Source organism: Bison bison, unplaced genomic scaffold (genome assembly GCF_000754665.1).
Source record: "Bison bison bison isolate TAMUID 2011002044 unplaced genomic scaffold, Bison_UMD1.0 scf7180017864370, whole genome shotgun sequence".
Taxonomy (NCBI): Eukaryota; Metazoa; Chordata; class Mammalia; order Artiodactyla; family Bovidae; genus Bison; species Bison bison.
Window position 1 is genome coordinate 7,001,954 of NW_011494942.1, and position 22,047 is coordinate 7,024,000.

At 40.5% G+C, this 22,047-nt stretch overlaps 1 protein-coding gene and 1 pseudogene across 2 annotated transcripts in view; one reads left to right on the forward strand and one right to left on the reverse strand.

Annotated features, from left to right (window-relative positions):
• Positions 1-22,047, reverse strand: part of ST8SIA1 (ST8 alpha-N-acetyl-neuraminide alpha-2,8-sialyltransferase 1) — a 165,051-nt gene that overhangs the window by 22,736 nt on the left and 120,268 nt on the right. The gene's annotated exons all lie outside the window — the stretch shown is intronic.
• LOC105000257 lies at positions 10,867-21,270 on the forward strand (annotated as a pseudogene). The gene is made up of 3 exons (XR_826710.1): positions 10,867-10,940; positions 12,665-12,815; positions 20,709-21,270. The product of XR_826710.1 is annotated as a 40S ribosomal protein S18 pseudogene (transcript).

Consider the following 22,047-nt stretch of genomic DNA (forward strand, 5'->3'; position numbering starts at 1 on the left):
ATGGTCTGAGCCACAGTCAGCTCCTCGTCTTGTTTTTGCTGACTGTATAGAGCTTCTCCATCTTTGGCTGCAAAGAATGTAATCAATCTGATTTCAGTGTTGACCATCTGGTGATGTCCATGTATACAGTCTTCTCTTGTGTTGTTGGAAGAGATGTGTGTTTGTTATGACCAGTGCATTTTCTTGGCAAAACTCTATTAGTCTTTGCTCTGCTTCATTCCATATTCCAAGGCCAAATTTGCCTGTTACTCCAGGTGTTTCTTGATTTCCTACTTTTGCATTCCAGTCCCCTATAATGAAAAGGACATCTTTTTTGAGTGTTAGTTCTAAAAGGTCTTGTAGGTCTTCATAGAACCGTTCAACTTCAGCTTCTTCAGTGTTACTGGTTGGAGCATAGACTTGGATTACTGTGATATTGAATGGTTTGCCTTGGAAACGAACAGAGATCATTCTGTCATTTTTGAGATTGCATCCAAGTACTGCATTTTGGACTCTTTTGTTGACCATGTTGGCCACTCCATTTCTTATGAGGGATTCCTGCCCGTGGTAGTAGATATAATGGTCATCTGAGTTAAATTCACCCATTCCAGTCCATTTCAGTTCGCTGATTCCTAGAATGTCGGCATTTACTCTTGCCATCTCTTGTTTGACCACTTCCAATTTGCCTTGATTCATGGACCTGACATTCCAGGTTCCTATTTAATATTGCTCTTTATAGCATTGGACCACTTGCTTCTATCACCAGTCACATCCACAGCTGGGTATTGTTTTTGCTTCGGCTCCATCCCTTCATTCTTTCTGGAGTTATTTCTCCACTGATCTCCAGTAGCATATTGGGCCCCTACTGACCTGGGGAGTTTCTCTTTCAGTATCCTATCATTTTGCCTTTTCATACTGTTCATGGGGTTCTCAAGGCAAGAATACTGAAGTGGTTTGCCATTCCCTTCTCCAGTAGACCACATTCTGTCAAATCTCTCCACCATGACCCACCCGTCTTGGGTTGCCTCACGGGCACAGCTTAGTTTCATTCAGTTAGACAAGGCTGTGGTCCTAGTGTGATTAGATTGACTAGTTTTCTGTGAGTATGGTTTCAGTGTGTTTGTCCTCTGATGCCCTCTTGCAACACCTATCGTCTTACTTGGGTTTCTCTTACCTTGGGCGTGGGGTATCTCTTCACGGCTGCTCCAGCAAAGCGCAGCCATTCCTCCTTACCTTGGACGAGGGGTATCTCCTCACCACCGCCCTTCCTGACCTTCAACGTGGGATAGATCCTCTAGGCCCTCCTGCGCCCGCGCAGCCACGGCTCCTTGGACGTGGGGTTGGTCCTCCTGGCCACCACCCCTGGCCTCGGGCGTGGGGTTGCTCCTCCCGGAAGCCGCCCTTGCCTCAGGCGTGGGGGTGTGGGGAAGCTCCTCCCGCCCACCGCCTCTGGCCTTGATTGTAATAGGGTGGAAAATACCATCTTAACAACAGACACCAGAGTCTCTTTTGGAAAGATAATTCCCCTTGTTTAAGTGGTGCTAGAGAGGACTCTTGAGAGTCGCTTGGACAATAAGGAGATCAAACTAGTCAATCCTAAAGAACATCAGCCTGGAATATCATTGGAAGGACTGATGCTGAAGCTGAAACTCTAATATTCTGGCCATGTGATGCAAACAGCTGACTCATTGGAAAAGATCCTGATACTGGGAAAGATTGAGGGCAGGAGGAGAAAGGGAGAGCAGAAGATTAGATGGTTGGATGGCATCACCGACTTAATGGGCAGGAGTTTGTGCAAACTCAGGGAGATAGTGAAGGACAGGGAAGCTTGGCATGCTGCAGTTCATGGGGTCACAAAGAGTCGGACATGACTTAGCAACTGAACAAGTTTAGAGGTGCTTTTGGGTGTTAAGGTTATATTTTAAGAATAGGTCCTGGAAACAGAAAGGAAAATAAGTAACTAACCTCTCCTCATATGTAATTAAGGGGAATTTGGAGGTGGAGAGAGCCAAAGGTTGAAATGAAGGGAGAACTTAAGAAAGGAATAAAGAGTAACAACACCCTGAGAGGCTAGTGAGTAGCTGTAATACACCCAGTGGGACCTTCTCAGTGACAGGTACTGAGAAGAACTGTCCTTCAAATACTTTTACAAACAGAAATGTCAGATGTTTCCTCTTTATATTCTTTGCTTGAGTTTTTCAGTGTTTCTGCTCTCTTACCTCTAACCTTCTATAGATTTCGCTACTTGCATAATGCCTTTGGGAACAGTTATTCTGGAAAAGCTAGGGAAAGAAAGCTTTCATCCATGTCTACACTGATGTGAAGCAGAAAGAGAGGAACAGTCACAGGAAATCCTATGAGGAGACAAGTAAACTAAAAGTAACTAAAGGAAATAGGTAATTGTAATAGACAATGGTCTAGTAAATTTAAGCTTATGGAAATTCCCAAAATAATGGGGAGAGCAATGAACTCTGGCAAATTCAGGGTAAGAGTTCCAGGTCAATCTGAAAAAAATTTCAATGCATAGTTGACCTCTACTCACATTTAAATTCATCTGATGACTTCATCCCCTGAAAGAGGAAATGGCAACCCACTCCAGTATTCTCGCCTGGAAAATCCCATGGACAGAGGAGCCTGGTGGGCTGCAGTCCAAAGGGTCACACAAAGTTGGATACAACTGAGCACACATGCACTGATAACTTCCTAATCTCAGGCTCCAGTCCAGCTCCCAAACGTTTTAAAATTAAGTGTCAGAATAGCATAATGGTTAAGAGTGTAAACTCTGAAACCCTAATACCTACATTTGAATCTCATATCTAGCACTGTGAACTTGGCCAAGTCTCTTAAGCTGTATGCACTATAGTTTCTTCATCTGTAAAATAGAGATACTAGTTGTATCTAGCTTACAGGCATGCTTTATTACATGAGTTAATACTTGCAATGTATTTAGAGCAGTATCTGTCCCATTGTCAATACTCAATAAACATTAGCGTTCATTACTACAACCAATAGACTGCAGGCAACTTCCACTTTGATTCATTTACACACTCAACACTTACTTTTTGAGTACCTGTTATGTGCCAGGCATTGTTCTATGCAATATGGGAGACAGTGGTGAATATAAACAAAGTCATTTTTGCTCTCTTGGAGCCTGTATTTGAGTGAGAAGAGACAACTAATAAGCAAAAAATGAACACTATGTGGGGAGTTCCATAAAGAAAATAAAGGAGGATCATAGGGAAAGAGAGGGTGGCATGCTGCTATTTTATTTAGTGACATTTTAGCAGAGGTCTGAAGAAAATGAGACAGCATGTCCTGTGGAGATCTACAGGAAGCATCTCAAACTCAGCATCCTCTTCTCATTATCTTTTGCAATGACCATGTTACTTATGTGAACAAATAAACATACATTCTTTCCCTTCTCGAAGCTTCTGTACCCAATTGGTCACTATTTTCCTTTTTATAACATCCTTTGAGTCTACTTTCTTGTCTCTATTACATACAGATTGAGCCACATGAAATGGACATTTTATAGATTAAAAATAGTTGAATGTGGGTATGTGCTCGCCCATTACTTACATACTTATGCATGTATATATAGGTATAGTCAAAGCTATGGTTTTTCCAGTAGCCAGGTATGGATATGAGAGATGGACCATAAAGAAGGCTGTGCCAAAGAATTGATGCATTCGAACTGTGGTGCTATTAAAGACTCTTGAGAACTTGGACAGCAAGGAGATCAAACCAGTCAATCCTAATGGAAATCAACCCTGAATATTCACTGGAAGGACTTACACTGAAGCTGAAGCTCTAATACTTTGGCTACCTGATGTGAAGAACCAACTCACTGGAAAAGGCCCTGATGCTGGGGAAGATTGAAGGCAAAAAGAGAAGAGGTCAGCAGAGGATGAGATGGTTAGATGGCATCACTGACTCAGTTGACATGAGTTTAAGCAAACTCTAAGAGATAGTAAAGGACAGGTAAGTCTGGTGTGCTGCAATCATGGGGTCGCAAAGAGTCAGACATGACTTAAGTGACAGAACCATGCTCACCAAGCTCCAGAGCACACAGAAGGACTATATCCCAGAATCCCTTGTGGCTGGGTAGAGCCACATGATGTGCTCTGGATAGAACTACTGTATGACACTGCTGAGCAAGGACCCTCAAATCTCTCTCTAATACTCAATATTTGCTGCCCTAGTCTTTATTTTGTCAGTAAGACAGAATAAAGTAGACATAGTCAAGGATTCTATGGCTCTAGGAAAATGGTGGAACCACTGTGGAGAAATTTAGGTTCATAAATGACAACATGGAATTGATCCCTTCCCCTTCCTCAAATGACCTCAAATTATATTTGAATGGGAAAGGTTATATTATTGTATCAATAAAGATTTGGAGTAGTTCATTAGAGCAATTAGCACACCCTAACTAATGTATATCCTCAATGCCACAGTTTTATTTCAGATAATCATATATCCTCCTCTGTATCATAGCAACAACATCCAAACTGATCTCTCAGTTTCCAGTCCATCCTTCTCAAGGCTCCCCAAGTCACTGTCCCAGGTCCCAGTGTGACCATATCACTCCCTATCAAGGAGGAATTCTTCAATGGTTTGTCCTTAGCTTGTCCAACCAATCTGGATATTCAAAACCTTTCATGATATAATCCCTGTCTACTTCTCCAGCATCTCTTTTTGCTATCACCATCAGCACTCTTTGCTTTTGCTCAGGCCAATTACCTGATGTTGCTCAAGCGGTCCACACACACTCATGCCTCCAAGCCATTGTACATGCTAGCTTTCTGTCTGAAGTGAACACCCCTATTGCCCTGCTAATTTCTACTAATTTTTCAGGACTCAACTCATAGCATCTGCTAGAGAAAGTTTTCCATGACCCCAAGCCTCGATTAGGTAGCTAACTTTTAGCACTCCTCTAGCACTTTAGTTTTATTAAGGTACTAATTACCTTGTCATGTAATCTTCTCTTTATGTTTCCTTTACTGAATTCCTTCAGAAAAGGCTAATATCCTTTATCTCTGTGTTCCCTAAGCCAAATACTGTGTCTGACACACTGAAAGCATTCATTGTGAATAAATGCATACAGGAATCAAGGAATTCCTAAGCATGTTTGCATCTTTGTCACAGAATGTATTTAATCCATTCCAAAATATTCTGCAGAACAAAATGTCTTTTTTTTTTTTTTCAGGAATACTAAGAAAATACAAGAGATACTTCTGATTGCCTTCACATTTGTCAAGCAACATTTTCTTTCACTAGCTTTTATGCAAACTATTACCCTGCCTTACCAGAAAATGGGTAATTAGAAACTGAATAACGCACTTAAATACAAATCTCTCATTAGAAGCTGGTTCATTTTCCTGTAAAAAGAATATGATAATTCTTGACAAACATCAAACTCTATAAGAATCCAATAATCATTTTTCAATCTCAGGAACCATTTAGAAAAATTTCATTGTTTTCCAGGACAAATAAAATTGTGCTTATTTTTCTGATCAAAGTTGTTCTTTTGTGGTTTCTTTTGTAGTTCTCAGAATAACAGTTATATTCATTTCTCTAAATTTCCATATTTAAAGCCTGGCCTTCCCAAGTGGCACTAGTGGTAAAGAACCCATCTGCCAATGCGGGAGACATACAAGACACAGATTTGATCCCTGGGTAAGGAAGATCCCCTGGAGAAGGAAATGGCAACCCACTCCAGCATTCTTGCCTGGAAAATCCCATGGACAAAGGATCCCAGCAGACTACGGTCCACGGGGGTCACAAAGAGTTGGACATGACTGAAGGGACTTAGCATGCATGCAATAAACACTTAACTTGCTTCACTGCTTTCCATCTTTGTGGGAATTTAATGCCACAGTAAACTTTAAAAACGGATATTGATTTCTTTTAAGATATAAAGTTAAGTGAGGTATATTCTAATCCGTGGAATACGACCATATAAGTAACAATATATGGCAATGTTGGTACCAAACAGTAATACTGTATTTTAAAAAAATAGATTCCAATTTAAAAGCCAACAGATTTTGCTATATTTGTATCTCACGAAGATTTTAATACAGTAATGGGCTTCCAATTATAGAGAGGGTACTTTAAGACTACACACTCAGTCTCTTCCTTGCTTAATGCAAACTGTGCAACCTCAAGCAAGTTACTTCATCTCTTTATGCCTCAGTTTTCCTTCTCTGAAAAAAGATGGAAATGACAAGAGCACTTGTCATAGTTATAGGGTCACTGTGAGGTCTAGCTGAGTTCATATGGATGATATGAAGAGTGTGTGGCACATAAGAATTCTACAATTTTTTCTCTTTCATCATTACCACCATCATGATCATTACTATCAACATGGTCGTCATCACCACCATCATCACCACGATCACCATCATCATCATCATAATCACCATTATCATATTCACCATCATTACCACCATCACCATCAGCACCATTATCATATTCACCACCATCACCATCATCACCACCATCATCATCACCACTATTAACACTGTCATCACCATCACCATCATCACCAGCATCATCACCATCATCACCAGCATTATCATCATAATCACCATTATCATATTCACCACCATCACCACCATCACCATCATCACCACCAGCATCATCACCACCATCATCATCACCACTATTAACACTGTCATCAGCATCAACATCATCACCAGAATTATCATCACCATCATCACCAGCATCATCACCACCATCATAATCACCACTATTAACACTGTCATCACCATCACCATCATCACCACCATCATCATCACCATCATACCACCATCATCACCACCATCATCATAATCACCATTATCATATTCACCATCATTACCACCATCACCATCATCACCACCATCAGCACCATTATCATATTCACCACCATCACCATCATCACCACCATCATCATCACCACTATTAACACTGTCATCACCATCACCATCATCACCACCATCATCACCACTATTAACACTGTCATCAGCATCAACATCATCACCAGAATTATCATCGTCATCACTGTCATCATCTTTCTATCTCTTTTCTCTGCAAGAACAAGTGATGAAAAACTGATTCTTAAAGAACCCAGAGAAAGCAAATATTACTGCCAAAGGAACAAGTTATAAATGAACAGAAAAGCTACTTCCTAGGCAGGATATGGCTGGCACAAGTTTATATAGGCATACTAGAATACTGAAGTATTAACTGTACATTTGTCAGTTTTTACTATTTTGTGGAAAAAAAATTAAATACATGACTGATATTCAAACTGTCAATGAACACTTGGAAATAACAAGAAAAGAATAAGTCTAAGGGTCAGTGAAAATGGTCAATGTCAGGTAATTTGTCAGAGATTTATTGAGAGCAAAAAAGGAATATCAAACAATCTTTTCTATAATCAAAAAGAGAAAAGCTAAATATCATCAAAGTTTTATGAAAGAATGAGATTTCTCCAAAATACAATAAAATGTAGCATCTCTATTTATCACAAAGAATGTATTTGTGCCCTCCAAAATGTAATTTAAAAGTTAATGGAACCACTTGTACCAACACCTTTAATGTTTATTCTAGGTATCACATTTACTTAATTAATGATATATTTCATTATTTGACTATTTAATTTAAAAATCTGTCAATAAAATCACTGTCATAAATCTAAAGTAAATAATGTCTTAATGTCATTGAATGTGAATGTGTTAGTCACTCACACATTAGTACAACTCCTTGTGATCCCACGGATGGTAGCCTGCCAGGCTCCTCTGTCCATGGAATTTTCCAGCCAAAAATATTGGAGTGGTAGAGTCTTTATTTCTTTGATTACTTCTCAATCAAAAAGTTAGAAGATAACTTGCATTTTTCTTTTGTGGTATAAACTCAACTCAAACTGAAAATATGGGAAAAGTCTGAAGAAAGGGATCTTTTCCCTCTAGGAATCTGGGGGCAGGGGTATAGAGGAGGATAATCAGTTGAACTTAAGAGCTAAGAAATAGTTAAGGCAGCGGCACTTGATACCACTGTGCAGTCTGCTGACTGATCCAAAGAAACAAAGACTTCATGTTCTACTCGACTTTGGATGACTTTGCAGGTTGAATGCTAGATACTACCACCAAAAGATATGACTAATTTGGGGAGATATCTTCATGAGAATTTTTTAAAATGAAATTATTATCAACTAATCATTTACAAATCCCAAAAGCCACCAGAGAGTGTATTTAATAGTCATGGGAGAGCTAATGGAAATATCCCACTAGCTGTGCCACCTGTACCTTGCAAAGAATACTTGTACAGGCAGCCACAAGACATGTCAGGGTGTCCATGACTGATCTGCAAAGAACACTCATTGTATTTGATGTGGTCATTACATAGAAAGGTCATTATCTCTAAAACATAATCAACTACCAGACTTAACTTCCACTGAACCTTTCTAATCCATTCTTGTGTACGATCATTTGATCACTAGGGTTTTGTGCTACTCAGCAAGCTTGCTCTACTTCTGAAAATCAAGACAGAATGCTGGTTTGTATATAATCACAACATGGTAGGTCTAAAATTGTGAATGAAAAGGTCTGTGTAGGAAGTAAGCTCTGTATAAACTCTACAAAATGATTACTGAGAAGCTTGGAATTTACAATTAACTAAACTCATAAACATTCAGAAAACTAAGATCATGGCATCTGGTCCCATCACTTCATGGGAAATAGATGGACAAACAGTGGAAACAATGTCAGATTTTATTTTTGGGGGCTCCAAAATCACTGCAGATGGTGATGGCAGCCATGAAATTAAAAGACACTTACTCCTTGGAAGGAAAGTTATGACCAACCTAGATAACATAATAAAAAGCAGAGATATTACTTTGCCAACAAAGGTCCGTCTAGTCAAGGCTATGGTTTTTCCAGTGGTCATGTATGGATGTGAGAGTTGGACTGTGAAGAAAGCTGAGCACCGAAGAATTGATGCTTTTGAACTGTGGTGTTGGAGAAGACTCTTGAGAGTCCCTTGGACTGCAAGGAGATCCAACCAGTCCATTCTAAAGGAGATCAGTCCTGGGTGTTCACTGGAAGGACTGATGCTGAAGCTGAAACTCCAATACTTTGGCCACTTCATGCGAAGAGTTGACTAGTTAGAAAAGACCCTGATGCTGGAAGGGATTGGGGGCAGGAGGAGAAGGGGAAGACAGAGGATGAGATGGCTGGATGGCATCACCAACTCGATGGACATGAGTTTGAGTGAACTCCGGGAGTTGGTGATGGACAGGGAGGCCTGGCGTGCTGTGATTCATGGGGTTGCAAAGAGTCAGACATGACTGAGCGACTGAACTGAACTGAAACTCATAAACATATGCTCGGGAAGAGAAGAATCCAACTTCAAGGCTTGTTTACAACTCACATGGTGGGATACAGATCATTGAAATACCCCATCTTTGAGTAAACTGGATAAACTCATTTTTAAGTAGCATTAAATGATGTTTTTCTCTTTATGTAAGTGAAGCATAGTAATTGTATAATTGTAGAGAAATTAAGAAATATAGATAAGCATAAAAAAAAAAAGAAATATATATAAGCATAAAGAAGCATGTTTGGCATATGGTAAATGTTCAATAAATACATGTTGAATGATGAGAAGGAAAAATAAAATAATAATCACATAACAATTTCACCATTCAGAGTTGACCTCTATTAACACACCGATTTCCATCTTTCAACACACACACACACACACACACACACACACACACACCCCTAAAAGCAGGACTGAAATTTATATACTACTCAGAAAAGTCTCACTCACTTTTTACCCTTTACAGTTGCCTTCATCTTGTTAGATTCTTACTAATGACAGAAGAAAACCTTCAATTTGTCAGTTTAAAGTAATTCAGTGTCTTTTGAAGTAAAACAGTCTTTGGGGTAAATATTTTATCCATTTAAAATGCAAAACTTGGGGCTTTCTTGGAGGTCCAGTGGTTAAGACTCTGAGTTTCCAATGCAGGGCTTGGGTTCAGTTCCTGGTAGGAGAACTAAAATCCCACATGCCTCATGGCCAAAAAAAAAAAAAAAACATAAAACAGAAGCAATATTGTAAAAAATTCAATAAAGAATTAAAAAATGGTCCAAATTTTTAAAATCTTTAATAAAATAAGATAAAAAAAATAAAATGCAAAACTCCATCAGAGCTATTTTTCCTCTTTCAGGGAGTCTCTCCTGCTCATCTCTCTTCTTGAGTCTCATAGTAATAATGGATTCTCTGGTCATCTCTAACTTGGTGTGGTTGCTGTTATTGGATTCTTAGGGTTTAGCTCTAGTGTCTCTGAGATGTGGCTAGTATCTCTGGTTTTTTTGGACACCAAGCTGACTTCTACTCAAGTCATGGTCCCCTCTGCTGTTCTGTAATCCATGGCTGCCTGCCTTTCCCCAGTGTGGGGCCTCTTCTTCTCCACTGGTACTTTATTTATTTTTTTTCCCAGCCAGGCAGCACCGCATATGGGATCTTAATTCCCCAGCCAGGGATCAAATCCATGCCCCTGAAGTGGAAGTGCAAAGTCCTAACCACTAAACTGCCAGAGAATTCCCCCTCCATTGGTATTTCTAATGTTTTTGTATCTTTCTACTGGAAATATGGAAATGTCATAATTCTCAAAATATCCAGGGAGGCTATGGAGATCTGGAGATATTATCTCAAGCCCACCTTTGGGCACACTCTTCAGTCATTTTTAATTCACCTCCCAGCACCAACATGGACTCCACTTGGGCTACCAGTTGCCTTGGAGAGATATGTGGTCCTTTCAGACACACACCCTGCTCATACACTCTCTTAATACCCCAACTCTCCAATGTATACCATCACCTGGAAAAAAGAAAAGGAGGCATGAGGACAGATGGAGAAGAAAGGAAAAAACAAAGAGAACAGAAGAATAGGAAACAAAGGGACAAGAAGAAGAGGTGAATGAAAAATGCTACCAAGAACAAATGGGAAGATAAAATCAGGGGATCAAAAGCTTGTGTGCTACAGAATTAGAGAAATAAATAGAGAAAAGGAACAAAAATCACTTCACTTCTTTCCCTATCACTGACTCCATTCTTTATATGCCACAATGATCAACAATCTAGAGAGAAATAGCAAAGGGAAGAAAATAATAAAGAAGAGGAGGTGAAAAGGTCTGTCCCACTTGCTCTCTTCAACTTCAAGGACTAATTATACACCCATTCCTCTCACCTCTAATTCTTTCTAATCATGAACTGCAAACAGCCCCAAACAGACCTCAGCAGACTGCAAAACAGTTGATTCTATGGCTAGGCAAGAACAGAGGCTAAGAGTTAATTATATTACAGTTGTTGAAAACAGAACGTCTATTTTAATGTTGTGATTCAAGTTTTAGTAGATTACATCAGCTTTTAAAGTTAACCATCTTTGGCACTTACACGTAGATGTGGAGCAAATAGCGATTTCTTCCATTTCTCCGTCCTGAGTCACTGCCTACCTAAGCTAGAAAGTATTTTGATAACAAATTTAATATTTTATATATACACAAAAGTCATTCTCCTATCTCTTGAAAACATGGTTAATATCAACTTCTCCCACTGTTCAAAACTAGGAAAGAAAGGTTAAAAAAAAGAGAACAGCACATATGCTGAAATCATCTTAATATCGTGCTCTATAATCACAGTGTTTTAGGATGATAGACCAAATATATTTGTAGGAAGGATCACTTTGGGGGAAAATGCATTGATGTATTATATCTGCTTTTGGGTTAATTTTATTTTTAACACATGAGTCAATATCATTTAGCATCATCCTGTAAGGGTTTCTTGCAACTAGGTGGAGCAGTTAAGTGCTCCTCAGAATCTCTGAAAAAAGTCTTGTTAGGTCATATGCTGAGTTGAAAAAGCATGGTCCAGAGAAATGTTCAGCAAGAGAAGCTGACTCACAAGAAGGCTTCATGGGGGAAAAAAAAAAACAAAAAACCCTTTTTGCTCTTCTTGAGTAGTTTTAATCCAGGAATCAAGGTACATGAGAAAACCCCTAATTTTCCAAAAAGAAAATCTCCAACACTTAAGGAAGAGAGAAAAGACACTAAAGAGTTTGTGTCTTTGTCATAGTTGGTAAAAATTACTCATTCAAAATACCAAAGGAATATTAATTAAATAAGAACTCAATGTGGAAGAAAAGCAAGTAATATTCAGTCAGTTCCATCACTTAGTCATGTCTGACTCTTTGTAACCCCATAAACTGCAGTACACAAGGTTTACCTGTCCATCACCAACTCCCGGAGCTTGCTCAAACTCATGTCCAGTGAGTCGGTGATGCCATCCAGCCATCTCATCCTCTGTCGTCCCCTTCTCCTCCTGCCTTCAATCTTTCCCAGCATCAGGATCTTTTCCAGTGAGTTAGTTCTTTGCATCAGGTAGCCAAAGTATTGGAGCTTCAGCTTCAGCATCAGTCTTTCCAATGAATATCCAGGAATGATTTCCTTTAGGATTGACTGGTTTGATCTCCTTGCAGTCCAAGGGACTCTCAAGAGTCTTCTCCAACACCACAGTTCAAAAGCACCAATTCTTTGGCACACGGCTTTCTTTGTGGTCCAACTCTAACGATTTTCATAGTGACTGTTCAGTTGAAGATTCTAGGTTCTTTTTTCAAGTGTTTAGCTTTTTTTAAGAGACAGATATTCTCCGATTGCCACTTCTGATCTGAACATCATAGCTGAGGCAAGCAAGGAGAAAGAAGTATTGGCCGCAGGAAATTCTACAGAAGTGGGGGAAAAAAGACCAGAAGGACCTTACCGAGGCTGTGGAAACTCAACTAACTCCAACTGGGTGCGTTTGCTTGGTCATTTCCTATGGAAATTCAGCCAAATGAACAACTTCAGTCTTGGGAGTGCAGAACAAAACTGGAAACAACTGTCTTTATTTGCAAGTCAGATTCTGACTAAAGAAGCTGGAGTCTGGAGCTGGCAGCTGCTGGTGTGGTTTCTCATTGTGGCAGGCTTCCTGCTCTGCACCCTACCGATCACACTTGTTCTGCAGTCTAGCTTTGGGAGTTGTTCTCTGTTTCCTCAATGTTTCATCAGCCTCCCAATGATTTTAAGATCCATTTTTAAAAGTCCCTTTATGCTTAGACTACCTAGAATGGATTACATTCTCCACAATAAATCTTCAACAATAGAATGTTTCTAATTATTCAAAAAAAGACTTAATTCTTTGATTCCCTCCTTCCTATTTTTTTTTGTTTTGTTTTGTTTTGCTATACAGATTTCAAGATTATCATTGTAGGATTGACTTTCAGAAGTGTTATTACTAATTCAAAAGGTAAGAACATTTTTAAGTTTCTTAATAGATGTAAATTCTTTTGTTTTTCTAAAACAAAAGATTGCACTAATTTAGTCCCCCATTGTTCTCCTGTGAGAATGAACATCATTATTGTTTCTCTTTATTTTTGCTATTCTGATGGTTAAAAAGAGATAGCTTGCTACTTTGATATAATTGTATTTAACTATCAATACTGTGAATACTTACTCATCTCATGGGCCCTCAGTACTTCTTTATGACTTTTCCACCTTTATATCCAATTATCTCCTGGGCTGTAATATTTTTGGTGTCTATTTACATACTATCTTTAAATATGGAAGAGTTTTACCCTTCTTCTTTTCATAGCTGATGTAAATTCTCCCCCAAATCATTGTTGGATTTTCTACTTTATTCATGTTCCGGGAATGAAGAAATTTAAAAGTTCTGGAGTCAAATAATCATCCTCCTGTGATTTCTGCCAGCAGAAAACATTCCATCCTCAGAACAATAGTAACATTAATGTTATTTTTGTGTGGTTGTTGTCTTTTTCTAAAAAAACTTACTCTTATTTTAAGATTTCATTTATATATTTATTTATTTGGCTGCATCCAGTCTTAGTTGTAGCATGCAGTACCTTCATTGCAGCAAGAGGGCTCTTTCCTTTCTCTGGTTGCAGAGTGCAGGCTTCTCTCCAGTTGTGGCATGTGGGAGCCCAGTTCCCTGACCAGGGGTCAAACCTGCGTCTCTCTCATTGAAAGGTGGATTCTTAACCAATGGACTACCAGGAAAGTCCCTGTTTTCTTATGTTTCATGTATTAATCCTTACACTGGGTTGAATAGAGTCCTTCCCAAAATCTCTGTCCACCCAGAAACTCAGAATGCAACCTTATTCGGAAATAGGGCCTTCATGATGTAATTAGTTATGTCAAAATTAGGTCACAGCAGATTAGGATGGGCCCTAATCCAATGACTGATACTCTTGTAAGATGAGAAGACACAGCCACGCAGAAGCACACAGGGAGAATGCCATGTGATGGCAAAGGCAGAGACGGGAATGATGAATCTACAAGTTGATACCTGGATTCCAGACTGCCAGCCTCTAGGGCTGTGAGACAATACAACTGTTGGTTTCAGCCACCCAGTTTGCTATGGCAGCGCACAAACTAATATAAGGAGTATACAATACATACCAAGGATTTTGGTATGTGAGCTTAGAGAGAATGTTTAAACTATTTTTTTTTTCTCAAATTGTGAATAACAGATCAGCTGAAGTTAGCTCCTACAGGCACATGAGTCCTTTGCACTTCTCAATTCCAATCAGACATCACACTTGCAGCTTAAAATTGGTCACCATGGCCACTCTTATACCATGGTGGTAGTGGTGATGGTACAGTCTCTCAGGTGTGTCCAACTCTTGTGATGCCATGGACTGTGGCCCACCAGGCTCCTCTGTCCCTAACATTTCCCAGGCAAGAATACTGAAACGGATTGCCATTTTCTTCTCCAGGAAATCTTCCTGACCCAGGGATCGAACCCACATCTCCTGCATTGACAGGTGGATTCTTCACCACTGAGCCACCTCGGAAGCCCAAATCAATTATACCTCAATTTTAAACGAAAGAAAAGCATCTCAAGGGAGGAGAAAAATGTTCAAACAAATAATAACTGAAAGCTCCTTCACAATAACACAAGTGTTTCTAATCAGAAAACAAGTATCTAATGAGAATTCATTAGGAAGCCTATGCCTTCTGGACTTTTTAATGATATCTGGCACAGGCTATTATATAGCAAAGATTTGAAAAAGGCAGCCTTTTTGTTTCACAGAATTTGTTGCAGTGATGAGCTGAGATGTAACCTAAGAAGGAGACAACCTTTCAGGAGCCTCTGGTCTTAGAAGACAGCAGCAGACCACAGGCTCTGTGACATAGAAAAAAAGCAGAGTCTGTTTCCTATTAGTTCTCCAAAAACCATCATTAATCTTGTGGCAGCAGGGTCAGCTCTAGGAATAACCAGCTGTATACCTATTGTGGCACAAACAGCCCTAAAGTTGACTCCTTTCCAATCCTTCACATAAAATACCTCCCCAGGTCCCACTCCTAAGATAGTGGAGGTGTCTGCCATTTCCAGAGTTAGAGAATTATTCTCATTTGCTAAAGCACTTAGATTCCTCCAGGTGGTTCCATAAAGACACTGAGAGGAGTGAAACACTAACCCATTATCAGTCATTAATATGTCAATAAAGATCTGTTCATCAAATGACTTGTTACTGTCTTAGGGAAAAAAGAGTAGGGACTGGGCATTGAAAAGATCTGAATCAAAGGGTCCTGCCTCTGGGACAGGGCTCTTGTAAAGAAGGAACTCCCCATCACTGGAATGGGAGATAGGATGCTGAAATAAGAGAAAGAGATAATATAAAGCAGAGTTTCTCAAACCAAATTTCTCCTTAATAAATATTATGGATTTCCCTGGTGGGCTGTGGTAAAGAATCCACCTCCCAATGCAGGGCACACTGGTTCCATCCCTGGTCCAGAAAAATTCCACATGACTCAGATCCCTAGAGCCCATGCTCCATGACAAGCGAAGCCACCACAATGAGAAGCCCGTGTGCCAAAACTAGAGAAAGCCCTCACACAGAAACAAAGACCCAATGTAGCCAAAAATAAACAAATAAACATTATGATCTCTTGGATCACTGTCCCTACACTGTACTTCCCAAGGCAGCTGTGACCTCCACTAAGAATCACAAATCTTTAAATCCCAAACAACCAAAATAAAATGTGGCTGAACACGATTTCATTTAATTTGAATTGTGAAAACAACAAAAACGTTTCTTAAATTTCCCAAATGTAAATATTTAAATATACAATTATATTATAATCCTGCATATGTTTTCCCAAAGACCCATGTCCTGCTGGAGATCCTGATGTGAAATACCATCTGTGCTACCATCACTACCCCGTCACTAACATCTGCACTCCCAGACAGGTAAGAGGCAAGCAACTGATCAGATTAACAAATACTAGCCATTTTCCCACCCTTGAGCTGAAGAACATCACAGAAAATAATTGTTTTAAGGCTGAGGCCAAAATTTAAAGCAGAAAAACCAGCCCATGTGGGAAGAAAGTGCCTGAAAAGAGAATGAGGAAACAAAAGAATTTGGGATGGCCAAGACTAACTCTTCCATTTTATGCTAATACTTAGATTGGGTTGTTGTGGGTTTACAAGAAGACAAGAATAAGAATTTCTTATCTGTGTGGTGACTGGCTTAAAAGTGTTAGAAAAACTGCCAATGGATTCAGCTACTGCTATGGAAAGGGACGGTTGCTAGTGTAATGCTATAAGAATCATAAGGAGACAGGAAACTCAAGGATACAGATAGGAAATCCACAGGATGCCAAGAGGAAGAAGAAAGGCCCTCTTCCTCTAGTCTCTGTCTATTGCCTCCTATTGGAAAGCCTCAGGGAACCAGCTGGCAAGGGAAAAATATGATTTGTAGAGTCCTGGTTCCAACATCACAAAACACTGTATAGGAAATTGTGTCCATAGCTAAGAGACAATAGCCTACTGAATGGCACACGTGGTAAGAGTGGAAGCATAAAAATTTGTTGGAAGACTACTGCATAAACCAGAAAAGAGACCGTGGTGGCCTGGACCAGGTGGTAGCTGTGGATAAGGTGAAAAATGGTTACAATGTTTAAGAGAAGGTTCATCAGCACTGGCAGTGGAGTTAATCAAATGCAAGGTATGCAAGAAAGAGATAAGCCAAGATAGACTCGAAGGTTTATGAACTGAACGAGTGGAATCTTCTGAACTGAACAACTGAAAATTTTTCTTTGTTTTTTCTGACAAAGAAGATGACAGAACCCATGGGTCTTAAAGGGAGAAAAAAAAGAGTTCTGCACAGATAATTTTAAGTTTGAAATTCATATTCAATATCCAAATAGATTAGCCAAGCTGGGAGTTGGGTATATGAGCCTGGAGATTATAGAATTAGGTCCTGGCTACAGTACAAATTTAGGAGTCATCAGAGTACATATAGTATTTAAAGCCATTAAACTGGGAGAAATCCTGTAGAGAATGAACAAACAGTGAAAAAGAAACATTAGAGGATAGATTCCTGGGCCACTCCAATGTTTATAGATTTAGAAGATAAGCCAGAAAACGCTACTAAGAAGCAGTGGCTTTTGAAACAGCATGAAATCAAGAGTGTGAAGCTAAGTGAAGCTAACTAAGTGAAGGAAGCTTCAGGAAGCTAACTGAAGACGCATTAAGAAGAAGGATCAAATGTGTCACATGGTACTACTAGGAAAAGTAAGATGAGAACTAACAAGTAACAACATGGAATTAAAGAAATAACCCAAGACAATTTCCTAAAGTGGGAGGACATGAGCTTTCAGATTTAAAAGGTCCAGAGTTCTAACATGATAAATGAAAGTAGGCCAATAATAACAAGGCCCATCATTGTGAAATTTCAAAATACTGGGGGTGCTGGAAGACGAGGAGGTAAAGATAAGACCAGTTTGGAATGCAAGGCGAAACAGAACTCCCGGTCATATACAAAAGTAAGGAATCAGAATGACATCACTTTTCTCAAAAGCAACTCTGGAATCTAGAAAATACTGGAAAAAATGCCTTCTAAATGCTAAAAGGACTTCCAAACAAGAAGTAAAATTCTAACAATAATGTCAATCAAGTGTGAGAGCAGAATAAAGATAATTTCAGACACTGCTGCTGCTAAGTCACTTCAGTCGTGTCAGACTCTGTGCAACCCCATAGATGGCAGCCCACCAGGCTCCCCCATCCCTGGGATTCTCCAGGCAAGAACACTGGAGTGGGTTGCCATTTCCTTCTCCAATGCATGAAAGTGAAAAGTGAAAGTGAAGTCACTCAGTCGTGTCCGACTCTTAGCGACCCCATGGACTGCAGCCTTCCAGGCTCCTCCGTCCATGGGATTTTCCAGGCAAGAGTACTGGAGTGGGGTGCCATTGCCTTCTCAGAATTTCAGACACACAGGGTCTCAAAACCTTTAATTCCCTTGTACCTATTCTTGGTAAGCTATTGGAGACTATGCACCAGCAAACTGAAGAGATAATCAAAGCAAGATGATACAGATTACATGAATTCAGCGATCAATACACATAAAAGGTGAAGGGAATCTTTAGGATGATAGTAAAGGAAGATTTACAGACACACACATACACACATACAGACACACGGGAACATTCTAGACTACCAACTTGCATCTAGTAGATTAGAATGATGCTTCCCAAGTGGTGCAATGGTAAAGAATCCACCTGCCAATGTAGGAGACACAATGTGGGTTCCATCCCTAGGTTGGGAAGATCCCCTGGAGAAGGGCATGGTAACCCACTCCAGTGTTCTTGCCTGAAAAATTCCATGGACTGAGGCGTGTGGGGGGCTTCAGTCCATGGGGTTGCAAAAGAGTTGGACATGGAGCACGCAGCACACACATATTAGAACACGTGAAAAGATTCCAGGACTCATTCTTTAAAAAAGTTGAAATTGCTGATACAGCTAAATGTCATTTAAACCAGGGGTCCCCAACCTGAGGCCTGTTAGGAATTGGGCCACACAGCAGGAGGTAAGAGGTGGGCGAGTGAGCAAAGCTTCATCAGTATTTACAGCCACTCCCCACTGTTCGCACTACTTACTGCCTGAGCTCTGCCTCCTGTCAGACCAATGGCAGCATAATAAATGAAATGAGCTTGAATTATCCTGAAGCTATCAGCCATCCCTGGTCCATGGAAACATTGTCTTCCATGAAACTGGTCCCTGGTGCCAAAATGGTTGGGGACTGCTGACTTAAACAAATGGTTAAGATTTGGGAAGCTGTACTATAAACAGGTACTTTTAAAAAAAAGAAGGAATAAGAGGTGGATTAACTCCAGGCAAGAGGAACTGGGATTGTGGAGGGGGAGCGGGGAGGTTTCCTTCTCATCTATTTTCTCTGGAAAGTGGAAAGCAAGGTTATCACGTTGAAGAAGCGGGATGAACAGGAGATGCTGGAAGTCTGAGAGAGAAGACAGTATATAATCATCTAGAAGTGGAAGAGTAAATGGACTTGGAAAATGCTGTGGAACTGCCTACCAGTTCTTAGTGGCACATAGGAAAGCTGGTTTCTTTGGCCTGATAAATACTGCTAATGGAAGGGGAGAGCAGTAAGAAAGAGAAACTCCTCCAATATGAGAAAAAAGGACACTAAGCAGAGAGTGTGGCTCACAAGCCTGAGTGGTCACAAAGAAGAGCGGAAGTCAGCTCCAGTGGAGAAACGGCAGGAGTGGTCCAGTAGAGGAGGTACGCCGGGGAAGAGTATTCCCACAGCAGTGCGCATTGAACTAGAAGGTGATGACAAGGGCCTCATCTGAAGGAAAGCAATTGGAGGCATTTAAAGATCTCAGTTAAAATATCACAAGATAATCTGGCTGTGAGAATTGACTGTAAAAAGGTGAATCATAAGAGAAGAAGAGAACCCAGTGAGGGGTAATCACAATTTATCCTGAAAATGAGTAATCAATTTCCTTTCGTGCAGGTGGGAAATACTTGTTGCTGTTGTTTAGTTGCTAAATCACATCCAACTCTATTGCGACTCCATGGACTGTAACCCACCAGGCTCCTCTGTCCATGGGATTTCCCAGGCAAGGAATACTGGAGTGGGTTGCCATTTCCTTCTCCCTGGGATCTTCCCAACCCAGGGATGGAACCCAAGTCTCCTGCATTCGCAGGCCGATTCTTTTACTGCTGAACCACAGGTGAAGCCTGGGAAATGCTTAGGGGTGAGTTTAAAGCTATAAAGAAGAAAAGTAAGTATTTAGTGAAGGGGTGCTTCTCTTTGAAACAGCCCCCAACAAAACAACTTGAAATAGGAGAGATGGTAAATTCAGCCTTAAAAAAAGTTTTCTGTATTAACTTGCAGTGGCCAGGGTCTTTTTCTTTCTGACTCTTCATGTCTCAGTAGTAATCCCGTGGTTTCTTCTGTTTTTCTTTTTTTTAACATTTATCGAGATTGCGTTCTTTCTTTCTTTCCTGCTGCTGTCAGAATCTTGCTACTACAGTATTTTTGCTGTTGTTCAGCTACTTACTCATGTCCAACTCTTTGCAACCCCATGGACTGCAGCATGCCAGGCTTCCCTGTCCTTTGTATCTCTCAGGGTTTGCCCAAATTAATGTCCATTGAGTCGATGATGCTATCCAACCATCTCATCCTCTGTCGCCTCCTTCTCCCACTGCCCTCAATCTTTCCCAGCATCAAGGGTCTTGTCCAATAAGTCAACTCTTCCGATCAGGTGGTCAAAGTATCGGAGCTTCAGCTTCAGCATTAGTCATTGGAACAATGAATATTCATGGTTGATTTCTTTTAAGACTAACTGGTTTGATCTCTTTGGAGTCCAAGGGACTCTCAAGAGTCTTCTCCACTCTTCCACTGGAGGCCTACACGCCGCTGCTAGGGCCGCCGCCACGTCTCTAGTAATCCCTGAGAAGTTCCAGCACACCTTGCGAGTACTCAACACCAACATCGATGGGCGGCGGAAAATTGCCTTTGCCATCACTGCAATTAAGGGTGTGGGGCGAAGATATGCTCATGTGGTGTTGAGGAAAGCAGACATCGACCTCACCAAGAGGGCCGGGGAGCTCACCGAGGATGAGGTGGAACGTGTGATCACCATTATGCAGAATCCACGCCAATACAAGATCCCAGACTGGTTCTTAAACAGACAGAAGGACGTGAAGGACGGGAAATACAGCCAGGTCCTGGCCAACGGTCTAGACAACAAACTCCATGAAGACCTGGAGCACCTGAAGAAGATTCGGGCCCACAGGGGGCTGTGCCACTTCTGGGGACTCTGTGTCCGAGGCCAGCACACCAAGACCACAGGCCGCCGTGGTCGCACTGTGGGTGTGTCCAAGAAGAAATAATGTGTGGGCTTTGTGTTAATAAATAGTTTATACAGTTAAAAAAAAAAAAGAGTCTTCTCCAACACCACAGTTCAAAAGCATCAATTCTTCGGCACTCAACTTTCTTTATGGTCCAACTCCCACACCTATACATGACCACTGGAAAAACCATAGCTTTGACTAGATGGACCTTTGTTGGCAAAATAATGTCTCTACTTTTTAATACGCTGTCTAGGTTCGATACCTGGGTTGGGGAGATCCCCTGGAGAAGGAAATGGCAACCTACTCTAGTACCCTTGCCTGAAAAACCCCATGGACGGATGAGCCCTGTAGGCTACAGTCCATGGGGTCACAAAGAGTCGGACACAACTGAGCGACTTCACTCACTCACTCTAGGTTTGTCATAGCTTTTCTTCCAAGGAGAAAGCATCTTTTAATTTCTTGGCTGCAGTATGTAGTATTACAAATGCATAAATCACTTCTTTTTATGTCCTCAGGAGTTTCACCCAATTGTTTCCTAATCAAAAATTCTCCCTTTCCCTTTCAAATGGTAAACTCCTTCCTGGCCTCTTGGAGTTTTCTCTTCCCTCTTCTCCCAGAGATAACAATTATAAGTTGTGATAGCAACTATAAACCCCTAGGTGATAGTTCTCCAACTACTCTCCAGGAAAAGAAAGGAGTCCAAAGTCCTAGGTTCAAGCCAATTCGACACAATATTTGATTGAAGCCAATCTCTTCACTTGCCTGTCATTGAAAAATCAGGATAATGCTAATACTTGTCTTAGCAGCCTCTCCATGGGTCAGTCCTATATACCTAATGCTTATGCAATGGTTAGTGTTTCTTTCT